The 11,377-nt window shown below is 36.9% G+C and overlaps 1 long non-coding RNA gene across 1 annotated transcript; it reads right to left on the bottom strand.

Moving 5' to 3' along the window:
• Positions 1–9,905: 9,905 nt before the first annotated feature.
• Positions 9,906–10,900, bottom strand: LOC139429351 (uncharacterized). The gene is made up of 3 exons (XR_011639992.1): positions 10,776–10,900; positions 10,585–10,720; positions 9,906–10,506 (listed from the first exon to the last, which is right to left on the bottom strand). It is a non-coding gene; the product is annotated as an uncharacterized lncRNA (long non-coding RNA).
• Positions 10,901–11,377: the final 477 nt, after the last annotated feature.

Below are 11,377 nucleotides of genomic sequence, written 5' to 3'. Positions count from 1 at the left end.
TGTCGCATCATCGTTCATTTTTGTATAAAAGGTCAGCACCTTGGTTTTTTCCTCATTAAGTTTAAGTTTGTTAAAATTGAACCATCTTTTAGCATCGTTTAATGTTTCTGAAATTTTAAGTTTTAAATCGGTTATATTTCCACCATAATTTATAAAGGACGTATCATCAGCGTAGAGACACAGTGAATCCGATTAAATGTTGCCAGGCAAATCATTAATGTATAACAGAAACAATATTGGTCCCAATACAGATCCCTGCGGTACATCAGCCTTCACCAACACAATTCCATTATGATATTTTTCTCTTCCAATGAACTTGTTAGTATCTCTGATCAAGGTAGGAACTGAGTAATCTTTTTATACCTCCCTTCATTCCATACGCACTTATTTTTTCTATCAAAATTTTATGATCCACCAGATCATAAAACCTTTGTTCATCAAAACCGTCAAGAATCAATTGTAGAACACTTAGGAGAGCTGTAGTTGTCGATTTTTGAGGTTGGTACCGATATTGATATTTTGTTTGAATATTTTCTTGAGTTAAATGCGTCATAATCTTCTGCTTTATAATCGATTCAATAATTTTTGACATAGTTGGCAAGATAGAAATTGGCCGATATTTACTAGTCATTTCGATCTCCAGGTTTCTTTACTATTTTGGCAAACTTTAGTTCTTCAGGAAAAATTCCTACAACCAGGCATTTATTTATAACCACCGTTAGTTGATTTATTATTAATTCGTTTATTTCTTTGAGTAGCCTTACTAACACTCCATATGTATCTTTTGTATTTGTTGTTTTCAAACATCTTATTTTATTCTTTTTATAATGTCTTGATCTTTGACTTGTTTGATATGATCGATACTATTATTTATTTTTTTTTATTAAAGAGGCTGGATCGATACTTCTATTTCCAATGCTGTGTGTAATCACGGTTGATGTGCTAGATAAAAAGTTGTTAATATCATCAGCATCTATTTGGCAGTCTTCCTCATTCTTACATTTTATTTTTCCCGTTTCCTTCTTTGTTATTTCCCAGGCCGCCGCTATTTTATTATATGAGTTATAAACATATTTACTTATAGCACTTCTCTTTGCTTGATCAGCATGTTTTCTATATTCTTCTTTCAGGTGTTTGTATAACTTTTTGTGTCTTTCATCGTTCGTCACATCAATTACTGTGTACAAGGCATCCAAATAATTTTTGTATTGATCTAGCTTATCAGTTTCCCATTTTACCTTTATGGTATCAGTAGATTTTCTCACACTTACCTTTGGAAAAGCTTCATTGTAGCAATTCATAAATGTGGTGTGAAAAAATGTGTAGCTTGCCTGAGCATCTAAGTTTTTATTATCTAAAGTACCCCAGTCACATTGTTTTAATAAATGTTTAAAGTTGCAAATGGTTTTTTCGTTTATTTTTCTGCACTGGATTATTTTTTGTATTTTCTTACCGGCTGACAGTGAAAATACCAACGATTGCGCCAAATGATCCCCCAAATGAAAATTAATTGTATCTGTTTTATATATTTCCACGAATTTATGTGCAAAGATATTATCAACGCATCTTTTTCCTCCTACTCCGGATGGTTTGTAGAATACGGGTCGTAAACCATATTGAGCCATTACTGCCATTAATCTATCACTTACGTTAGATTTTTCATGTATACAAACATTATAGTCCCCTATAATAAATATGGTTTTGTGCTGTTGAGTTTCTATCAAGGAACTCTTGTTTATCTCCATCTGGTGGATGATATACCAGAACTACAATAATGTTCAATTTAGATATGATAATGGAACAAAGTTTTAGACACCTTTCTTTATTATAGACTGACAAATCCAATGGTTCTGGTCATATGTTCATGTTTTGTCATTAATACAAGACCCCCACGAGCAAAGGTTGTTCTACAATTATAAGTAGCAATACGATGGTTAGGAAAATTTATTGTGTTTAACTCTATTTCTGACATCCAGTGTTCAGTAATTCCAAGAATATCTGTGTTTGGTACCTTTTCTAAAACATATTGTAACTGGTTAACTTTATTTGACATACCTTATATATTTAAATTCAATAGTTCGAAATTCCTTATTTCTATTGTGCACTTTTTAATTTGGGTTTCTTGAGATAAGAATGGTTTATTCGCATAACACATGGGAGCGCTTGAGTTTCGATTTATAAAAATCGCATCTTTATCGCCGCGTTTGAAAATAGGCACAACATACGCAACCTTTAAGACATTAGGGAATACACAAGAAGACAACGAGCTTTTTACCAATCTGGTTAAAGGCTTCACAAATAGACTAATATTATTCTTTATGACTTTGGTTGGAACACCGTATATGTCTCTAGCCCCACTAGACTTCAAACCCTGAAGGATACCCCTAACCTCACACTCCGACACTTGTGCAAAGGAAAAAATGGGGACATCGATAAAGCTAGCACGGCGTATATTTGAAGAAGGGTTAGCCAATGGACCAAGTTAAGACACAATGTTATTGGGCTCGTTAACAAAGAAATCATTAAGAATATTCGGGTGAAGATTCACTGAATTTTGTTTATTGGCGTTTGGCCTGTTATTGTCTATAACCGCCCAAGAGGCACTAGATTTATTGTTCGACTCATTAATAAAATTATTCGTAGCTTTACGCTTTGTCTCACCTATTTTGTTACAGTGTAATAATATCTGGCTCTGTCTCTAGAATCTCTTAGACTTTCCGTTTTAAAACAGTTATAAAGATTAGAAGCCAAATTATAGATATCTCTCAGCTGGCGCAGTGTGTTATCCACCTCAAGATAGTAGCCTTCCAACCTCAGGATAAGCTGTATAAAATATTGATAGGAACAGATCAAAAAAGTAATTGAATCTTGCATTAACATCAAATTCACTATCAGAAAAAAGCTCCTAGGAGTATTCCTGAAAGAGTTTAAAAAATCTCATGTTGCTCTCAACACTGATTGGCCTACCAATCCCAGTAGTGTACCTCACAGGAAAAGTTGACGAAATTTCAGCCGAAATAAATTGGCCATGGTGATCTGAAATATTATTCATGATAACCCCGGAGCTGAAAACGTCCCGCTCTAATTTAACAAAAACATTGTCAATACAATTATTTCCCCGTGTAGGCTATGAGATTGTGGGAGAGAACCCAAAGGTGGAAAATATATTACAAAGTTCAGTAGCGTTGGTATCACGGGTTCCAAATTTAACGTTAAAATCACCTAGGACTATAATATTTCAGCAGTCGGCCAAACTAACCAGAACATGCTCAATAATATTCTTAAAGTTTACAAAACTACCGGATGGGGATCTATACACACAAACAATAATTGCCAGGGTAGCCTCACACCGCAGAGCTGCCAACGCAGAATCAACCTCAACAGATAACTTGTTAATATTCTTCAATACATTACATTTTCGACCAGTTTTAGAAAAAATTGCCACTCCTCGATATGGACTGTCGATATGGACAGTTCTAACAAAAAACGAATGGGCAATCCAATCCGCATCCCAAGTTCAAACTCCATACTGTGAAGGAAATGTTCACTTATGCAAACAAAATCAAAAACCGTTTTATGAGTTTCAAAAAACACCTCAAGCTCACCTATCTTCGGACGCAGCCCTTGAGCATTCAAATGAAAAACAGAAATTACCTTGTAATTCGGCAATATACGCTTGAAAATGGGATCGACACTAGAAGCGGACTCAGATCTTGTTGTATTGTCAAACACGAGCCGACGTGCATTCCGGGTCAATGGTAACATATATTAAATTGTCATTTACGTCGGTATGATTAAAAAACGAAGAACACCTATGAGCGTCAATAACATTACACAACATATTAAAAACTTCTTATTTTCCATAACCATTCAAATGAATACCACCTTTATTATAATGATTCCCTCCTACTATATTATTTACTTCAAAATAAATTAAACCCTTACTTAGATATTTGGTACAATATTCGAATAAACTACAGTTCATTACATATATTTGCTGAGTGACATTAAACTTGAGGTTTATGTATGGTATTGACATAAAAATAACATTTGCGTGCCCTAGCCTAGATATAATCTTGTGTAGTTGTGGCTTATTATAATGTTTATTGCGGAGTGCGTCATAATTTTTTTCTTCCATAATAATCCCATATAAACGAAATTTCAGAAACGTAGGTGTAAGAACTAAAATCAACACGGTTTTGCTGACTTTTTGCGGACACTGTATACTCTATTCTATTATAACTAATCAATATTCTAGGAACACGATTTGACGACTATTTCCGTTATCATATTGAACTTCTTTGGCTTATTTCTTTATCACACATTTGGACAACGATTTATTACTGCGGTATGATTAACTCATTCAACATATACAGGGTCATCCACGACGACCGTTCATTAGAAGTTTATAGGGTTCTAGCCAAAACAAAAATTTGGAAATTCAGATTTAAGTATTATTAATTGCGTTCTCTTCAACTAAAATATTTTCAGATTTCTAGCACTTCCGGTTTTACCGGAAGTCGCCACCTACTTTATTTTTTTAAATGGAACACCCTATATATTTTTACATATTTGGATTTGTCTATTTTCAAGGTTTATGAATAACTTTACTTTTTGCAATTTTATTCGGCCATTCTCGAGTTATTCGAATTTTTCTAGAAAAATCTGCTCCAGCAGACATTTGTTCAAAAAATCAGAGAACACTCGATTTTTGGGATATCAATTTAAGATTCAGAACATGCGTAAGCAACATGATGGAGAATGTTTTGGTGCCGAGTACGGCCGTCTAGAACGTTTGGTCACTTTACAACGGCACGTTAACTTTTCGAAATTTGGAAATACCATAACTTCATTTTTTTAAATGGCACCCCCCATATTTTATTACTTAGTCGTCTTGGGTGTCTCATTTTACATCTTTTATATCCCATATGCCCTATACCTAACATTTATAGTTTGGGAGATAATTAGGGTTTTTTGAAAAATGCACACATATATCGATATTCAACCTAGTGTGCCATGAATACCTAGTGTGACCTAGTGTATAACCATATAAAGTGGCCTTTTGAAAATTTGCAGACTTCTGATGTTTGATGCCAGCTTTTTAGTAAAATATTTTCAGATTCCGGGTACTTGCGGTTACACCGGAAGAGGTGACAATTTTCATATTTCAAATGGATACCCTGTATTTCATTACATTTTTGAAATTTTTGTTCAATTTTAGGCCATTTGTATGTTGTAGCCGACACGTACACGCAATTATTTGGTTGCACTCTCCATAAATTATTATCAAATTCAAATAATCCTCATTACTAAATTCCAAATGTGGCATTTCTTGAGAACAGATCACTACAAAAAGTAACCTAGTCATCACACCAACAGAAATAAACCATAGCTTTAGCAAATGTCAAACTGTTTACTCTTTCCTTACTGATCCTCTGATAATACATAACTACAACAACATTCCACAACACCAAATTTTTTTCCGGCGGTCAAACTAGATGATTTATAAATTATAGAAAGTAACGTTGTAGTTGACATTTTTGATTGAAAAATGTAATAAAACGCAGGGTGTTCCATTTGAAATATGAAAATTGTCACCTCTGCCGGTGTAACCACAAGTACCCGGAACCTGAAAATACTATAGTTAAAAAGCTAGCATCAAACATCACAAGTCTACAAATTTGCAAACTTCCACTTCATCCGGTTATTCACTAGGTCGCACTAGGTATTCATGGCACACTAGGTTAAATATCGATATGCCTGTGCATTTTTCAAAAAACCCTCATTATCTCCCAAATTATAAATGTTAGGTATAGGACATATCGGCTATAAAAGATGTAAAAAGAGACACCGAAGACGACTAAGTAATAAAATATGGGGGGTGCCATTTAAAAAAATGAAGTTATGGTACTTCCAAGTTTCGAAAAAGTAACGTGCCATAGTAAAGTGACCAAACGTTCTAGATAGCCATACTCGGCACCTAAACATACTCCATCATGTTGCTTAAGCATGTTCTGAATCCTAAATTGATATCCCAAAAATCGAGTGTTCTCTGAGTTTTTGAACAAATGTCTGCTGGAGCAGATTTTTCTAGAAAAAATCGAATAACTCGAGAACGGCAGAATCAAATTGCAAAAAGTAAAGTCATTCATAAACCTTGAAAACAGACAAATCCAAATATGTAAAAATATACAGGGTGTTCCATTTAAAAAAATTAAGTAGGTCGCGACTTCCGGTATAACCGGAAGTGTTAGATATCTGAAAATATTTTAGTCGAAGAGAACGCAATTGATAATACTTAAATCTGAATTTTCAAATTTTAATTTTGGCCAGAACCCTGTAAAGTTCTAATGGACGATCGTCGTGGATGACCCTGTATTTAACCAATGTATGTTTATTAAATTATTTCTTTATTGTTAGGCAGGAAGTGTGGCCGATTCTATTTACAACATGAACTGGTTCGATGCCGATGTATCAACACGAAAGGATGTTTTAATTTTATTTTGTTTAACTCAAAAGGAGTTAAAAATGGAGTTGCCTTTGATTCGTGAATTGTCACATACAGCAGCATTTAATGTATGAGTATATCATAACATTTAACAAAAATAATGTTATTTATTTTTTAAGGAATACAAAAAGTGTTATGCTTTTTTCACTTGGATACTAAAAATTACCAAACAAAGAAACCTTTGAATTGTATTTACAAACAAATTATGATACTAAACTTAAATGTAGTTATGAAATAATGTTAATAACTTAATTATTAAAATTGTTATGAATAATTACTTTGTAATAATTAATAATAAATTAAGGTTTATTACAAGAATATGTAGTAGATATAACTCCTCAGGTCTACACTTATTGTTAGTTATAAACGTAAGTTAAATCATCACACTTTAGATTTCCTTACATCCATAATGCTTCATGTCGGTTCTTATACGAAACATCCTGTTTTCCGTTCACTTCTATAAGCCAAGATGTTAGTAGTATCCAAAGATCTAAATATTCAAGAAGCTTCTGACGTATCTGCAATACAGTCTGAAGCAAGCTCTAAATCAGCAATCAAGGGGCGAGAAAAGTGATACAGATTTGTTTTGGAAAATAACGCATAAGAAACAAAAAACTTAAACTAACATCAATGACCAACCCTGTGCTAAAGAGAAGGTTTAACGAGCTTAATAAACACATTCAAAAGCTGTCGCAGGTAGCATCAATATCAATGAAAGCAACGGGAAACATTTTTGGCAAGAAATTAAAAAATTTATTAAATACCAACAAACCCACACGAGCTTATTGATTCCAGTGATGGTTCTAGGCATTCCAACCCTCGAAAAATGCCTTCACTGAAGATGCTTCACTCTGCGTCAATAACAAGAGGATCCGAAATCTTAATGAGTCGAAGATCTTGACTTTTTGTTTTTTGGAAAACACTTCCTACAAGATCGGAAAATATATCTAATCGTTGTAATAAATCTGCCAATCTGTTTTTGTTAATATACGATTTTGATTATAAAAGTGTGTGTATCCTGGCAAAAAACCCAAAGAATTCGTTTCTACAGTCATCAGAAGTGAGATAAACGATTGGAAATTAAGAATTTCATGCTGTTCTAGAAGAAAATCACAGTACGGAGAAGGAAGAAACAACATCGAGACGACGTGTATCATTGGTAGTTTGTGGATGGTAATCGGTCAATTCTATGAGAAGTGAAGGAAAGTGGATTTTATGAAATCTCAACAAATATTGACATTAGGAGAAATAGATTCATTGCGATTTAACATTGGCAGAGCACCAGTTAAGGTGATAAAAGCAATACATTTATTGATATTTAAAACAGTGGGTGACCACCTAAACCGAAAACGACTACGAGGATTTGCTGGGTTCGAATTTCAAGTTGATTCGAACGAATTTAGAGTAAAATTGACGTTTATAGAGGAGAATCTAAGTTTAAGTGACTTAACCTGAATTTGCTATCTTTTGTGCTTGGATTACAGAGGGCATAAAACAGAGATAAGTAAACGCATTTACCTTTGTCCTGGATTTAAACAGTTTAAAAGCAAATGTACAAGAAGAAGAGGATGATGAACAAGAAGTACAAAACAGAACAGCGAGTTTAGACTTAGAGGCTGATAAAGAAAAATGAAGTACGATAACATCAAAATTCATTACGAATTTCAGAGATGTTGAGGATACAATTCGTATATTTTCTGGAAATGATAAACAATCCATTATATCATGGATTACTGATTTTAATTTGTTAGGATGGGATCCGATACAGAAGTTAATATAATAAGATAAGGTTATTATCAGGTTTAGCAAAGTTATTTATTCGATGTCGCTTAATAGCACACTTATTTTGACTAATCGATGTCGATTTCGAAATAATTGGATATTAGTAGACATAAGTAGTATTGCACACATAGCAAAATCAGTATGAAATAAAACTTTTGCAAAACCTATTTTGTAATCTAAAATCATTAAAAAGACAAGGAAGAAAATATATTTATTCTTAGAAATGTTAAGCTACACCCACCTTTAATTTCTACTAACAAGAGATAACCTCCAAAAATAAAATTTATAACCATAACAATTGTTGGTGTGAATCCCCGAAATCCGTGCGAGGTGGGCCAACAATGGCCTATTCGCATATATTTCTCAATATAATAATAACCGAGTAGTGGTTTCGACATTTTATTACTATGCAATTGAAACAATTGGATGGAACTAAATTGAAAAGCAGGTAAGTAATGTACACGTATGCCGTATTAAAAATTTAAACACAATAATTGATTTACAATTAATGTTTTTCTTACTTGAGTGAGAACGAGTGCCTTCATTAACATGTACATTACATTACATTACATAGAATACATATCGGGTAGGCGAACCAACCAACCTTGCACCGCGACCCTAAGGATCTATTGTACCCCGATAGATATCGTTATCAAATTTCACCGTGCAGTCCAATGCTCTTAACGAACATTAATACCTTGCTCGGCGAAAGGTCATTCAGATCTTTTGAGGAGATAAACTGCGACCCAAAAATCGAGAATCTGATACGGTTAACGGCAGGGCAGTGGCATAAAACATGCTCAACCGTCTCTGCTTCCTCCGCACATAGTCGGCATTCAACATCGTCGGCTAAACCCAACAAGTTGAGGTGTGCTTTTAATCGGCAGTGCCCAGTAAAAACACCCATTAGAACTTTTATGCTACTACGGGCAAGTCTTAAAATATTCCCGGGTTTGACAGTGGCGATGTTAATAAACACCTTAGCATGTCTCATTCCAGGAGAACTGCTCCACAGTAGGCGAAGTCTCTCTTCAGCCCACAGTCCAATCCTATATTTGGCCATCGCAAATGATACACCAACTGCTGGTTCCGGTCCCACAAACGCTTCAGCGCTGCCATCTCGTGCTAGCTTATCTGCCGCTTCTTTGTCTATGTCCAGAAACGCACAAACCAAGATTTCTTTATCCTGCAGCGTCCTGGATACTCTACCAACTAAGTTGTGTAGAGCCAATTCTGCTGATTTTCCCGCTTGATAAGCATACTGGTGGCGACTCAGTGGACCAGATACCAATGGCACCGTACGGATATACCGTTCTAGAACTTTTTCAAGGGTTTTTTCAGGGGTAGTGCCGGATCTCTAGCGAGAATCCTGTGAATTCTTGCACTGCTGGGTGTGTCTTTCACTCCCTCACAGAACCTCCTCCAAGACTCTCTTTTTGCCTTACGTATGTTTTTGGTGTAATTCGTTAGAGCCTGTTTATATTTCTCCCATTCACCTAATGTCTTGGCCCGGTTGAAAAGCTTTCGGACCTCTTGTCTTTCGGAGCTAAGAGATTCGTTCCACCAGGGTTTGCCCCGATTACTACTTTTCACCTTCAGTGGACTGCTGCTGTGATATGCAGAGCGAATTGCCACAGAGATCTGCTCCGTGGCTATTTCAACCTGATCACAGTTCCTAACGGTTGCGATAACACTAGTTAGGTTATCTGCAAGGCAACTCTTAAACAGATCCCAATTAGTGCTACGGGGATTACGGTACGTACAGTCCGATTTCATCCCTAGATCAATTTTAAATTGAATATGTCTATGATCTGAACACGACGGTTCAGAGGATACCCTCCAGGAGGTTATCTTAGAGCTTAATATAATTGAGCTGAACGTAATGTCAAGTACCTCTGCTCTATTTCTGGTAACAAAGGTTGGTTTGGCGCCTACATTATTAACAGTAAGCCCCTCCCCTAATAGGTAGTCAAAAAGTAACTCACCTTTTTCATTTGTGTTGGTGCTTGCCCACATTGTGTGGTGGGCATTGGCGTCACATCCAACAACAACTTGCAGGTTATTCCTCCGGCTGTAGGCAATTATGTCTCGCACAGCGGCCGGGGGAAGGTCATTTTCCGTTCCGGGGAAGTATGCCGAGCAGATGACAATTTCTGTCCAGCCCTTCTCACCTTGGATTCTCAGAACCGCAGCCACACAATCGCGGTCGCTATGCTCTGAGATTAAGAAAGCATTAATCTTGTTCCTGATAAGTAAACAAGCTCTGGGTCTATCTCCTGAGCAAAGTAACTTACCGGATAAATTACCGAGTCCGCTGATGCGCCCGGTATTGGCGAGCCATGGTTCCTGAATGAGGGCAATATCAATTCGCTCACTCATCCAGGTTCTGCTAAGGACAGCCGTAGCCGCCCTAGCGTGCTGCAGGTTTACCTGTAAACAATTAATAGACTTATCCACTGAGCTGAGTACAGTTTCCCCTACTTACCTCTCGCATGGGATGGAGCAGCCGTCCCACCGGCCCCTCTCATTCCAGCGCGCCCTCTCGAGCCTCGGGCAGGAGTCGAGGACTTTCCTCTTTCTCCACTCTCCCGTGGTGCAGAACGAGCACCTGCACGACGCCCTCTGCTGGACACCCCGGCACGTGCGGATATCCCACCTCGGTCGGGTTTCACACCTGGCGATCTTTTCACGTGCTTGGCGCTTGTTGCCGCGGGAGCTGATGATGTCGACGGGGCGACTGTCACAGCCTCCGTCGTTTCGATAGTAGGTGCGGGATTCTCCACTCCCTTTCCTTTCAGTCGGAACTGAATTCTTCCATATCCGAAGTACGGCCACCAGCACAGTTCTTCCAAGGCGTTGCAAGACACTTCGTCAATCGCGAAGGTCCACGTCTGCCCCGGTCCGGATCTGGTGGTGTTCAGAACCGTCCGCTCGGATGTTTGGAGTGAGTTGTTCATCACCTCCAATCGGGTTAACACCGTCTCTTTGGTGAGAGGAACATTAGCTTCATCGTCTGGGATATATGCTGCACAGAGGTGCGACCTGGGAATATCTTTCCCCTCGACCGCCTTAATCTGGGCACCCTCC

This window comes from Onthophagus taurus, chromosome 3 (assembly GCF_036711975.1).
Source record: "Onthophagus taurus isolate NC chromosome 3, IU_Otau_3.0, whole genome shotgun sequence".
Classification (NCBI taxonomy): Eukaryota; Metazoa; Arthropoda; class Insecta; order Coleoptera; family Scarabaeidae; genus Onthophagus; species Onthophagus taurus.
This window is presented reverse-complemented; position numbering and strand designations above follow the sequence as displayed.